Source organism: Tupaia chinensis, unplaced genomic scaffold (genome assembly GCF_000334495.1).
Source record: "Tupaia chinensis unplaced genomic scaffold, TupChi_1.0 Scaffold143247_2, whole genome shotgun sequence".
Classification (NCBI taxonomy): domain Eukaryota; kingdom Metazoa; phylum Chordata; class Mammalia; order Scandentia; family Tupaiidae; genus Tupaia; species Tupaia belangeri.
In genome coordinates this window covers 169,804-171,977 of record NW_006203092.1, presented here as the reverse complement: position 1 = coordinate 171,977, position 2,174 = coordinate 169,804, and positions in this window count along the sequence as shown.

Here is a 2,174-nt window from a genome sequence, read left to right as displayed (position 1 = left end):
GGCAGGGAGTGCTGCTGCAGGATGGGGGAGTTGAGTTGCTGGATATAAAAATCCTAGTTTCTTTGGGTTCAGATCTCTAAGAAACCTGTCCTGAGATGCAGAATGAAAAACCACAAACCCATGTTAAGTAGAATAAGAAACATTTTAATAGAAACGTCAAGGTGTCTACTAGGAAGGAAATATACCCCCATGCCTGAAAGGCACGTGGGTGGGCAGCTGCCAGAGGACAACTGCATTGGACCTGAAGTTCGGTGTTACTGTTACCCTAGGGGTCGGTAATGAATATTTACAGGGGAAGGTCTGCGTACTATCTGGCTCCTTTATTTGGTTCCCCAGGATTTTTCCTGTGCTTGTGCATCTCTCAGGTGAGGAGTCACCTATCCAATCAGACATGCTCAGTGTGGTCTGTGAAGGAAGGAGGATCCCTATCTGGATGCGCTGCCTGGATGCCGATTTAGTGTCTCATCCCAGTGGTGAACTTCTCTCTGTATATCTGGGACAGCAGAAGGAAGATAACAACCTTTCTGGTGCCAAAAGTCAGTTGGGAAGGGAGGGAGGAAGGAATCTTCAAAGACGGTCTGGTTGCATTTCTTGATAGGCTCTTTCTTGGGGATCCCTGCCCTATCTCCCTACTCGTGGGGTCTAATTCCTGTCTCACTGTTTTCTTCATCCTCTCCAATGTTCAGCAGCCCTGACAGAAATGGCTTCTTGCTTCAAACCATTAGATATTGGACACTTGGCTTTCATATATTCATATTAAAGACTTGCTCATTGAGAAAACCTAACTTAAGGATTCCTTCACCTTCAACTCAGAAAAGTCCCATTCAGTCCTACACAGGTGCCGACGTGGAGTCAGACTCCATTTGTTCAATCTCCCCCGTCTTCTCCACCCACCTTGCTCATACCTACATTGCCAGCTTCCTCCCAGGAATCTGAGCTGGAAGCTAACAGCCATGCTAGGCCTTTTCTCAAGCTTTATATCCAATTTGGTGTCACTAAAACTTGCAAAAGAATACATCTTAGCCAAAACTTGCTTTGCATAGTTTTCTCATACATTGCTTTAGCCTTTGTCCTAAAACGGGAATGCTTCTTAGAAAGTCAATACACTAAACCTGAACATTTCTACCGTCACTACTGACAACTGATACCAATAATGTTTTTACCTGTTGTAAATTGATTAAGCTGAAATCAAAATTATTTTGGTCCTAAGTCAACCTTTCTTTATTTGACAGATGTTTTGACTAAATATGTGTCAGGTACTCTGCTGGGCAGAAAATAAGACATGGGAAGGGAGACACTTTCTAAATAATTACAATAAATGGGATACATACTATAATAAAGGAATGAAAAATGTCAAGTAACAGGAAGAAATAATGGATCTAGAGAACAGATGAGATAAGAAAGTGAATTTTCAGAATTAAATATATGTCTCAAAAAAGAAAAGAAAAAAAATCCAAGGACTATCATTTAATTATGTTTGCTTCCATTAAATAAGGAAAAATCCATTCTTCTGTCTTGTTTTTACCATAAGGTGTATGGCTCACCGGAGAGAGATAGGGAGATGGAGAAAGTGAGAAATCACCCTCCAGATGGGATGGCCATGCCACAGTCCCTTCTCCTCCACTATCCTCTTGGGAGTTTGGGCACACAGACATACTCAGCATGTTTTCCAAGCCACCAGGTCTGGGATTCCATTCACAGAGCCAACCACGTGGGATCCAGAACCCTAACCTCTGCACCACCTGCTGGGCCAGGAAAAATCCATTCTAGTCCATGATTTTTGTGTAAATGACGTGTGACTACATTTAAAGAAACATTATTTCTAAGTTTTTCAGTTCCACCTTACAGAAACAGTGACCAAACAAGGAAAAGACGCAATCTGGCTCTCCCAAGAAAGTGGTAAAGTCAACACTTTTCAGCATTTTTCCATCTGAGGCCCAGGAAGTGAAGTGGAGGGGGGATCATGTACTGAATTGTCCTCAAGTGTGACGCCTGGCAGGATTGGCCCCACCCACCACCAAAATGTCCTCCACGCTCATGCGCCATCACAACGACAGGTAGGGAATGCAGAAACCTTGTACAAAGTTGGAGTTGTGCTTGGACTCTCTTGTCCATTGATGAAGGAACAATCCACTGAGAATTTTTCCACGCATCAGGCCTGCAGGGGATGACTG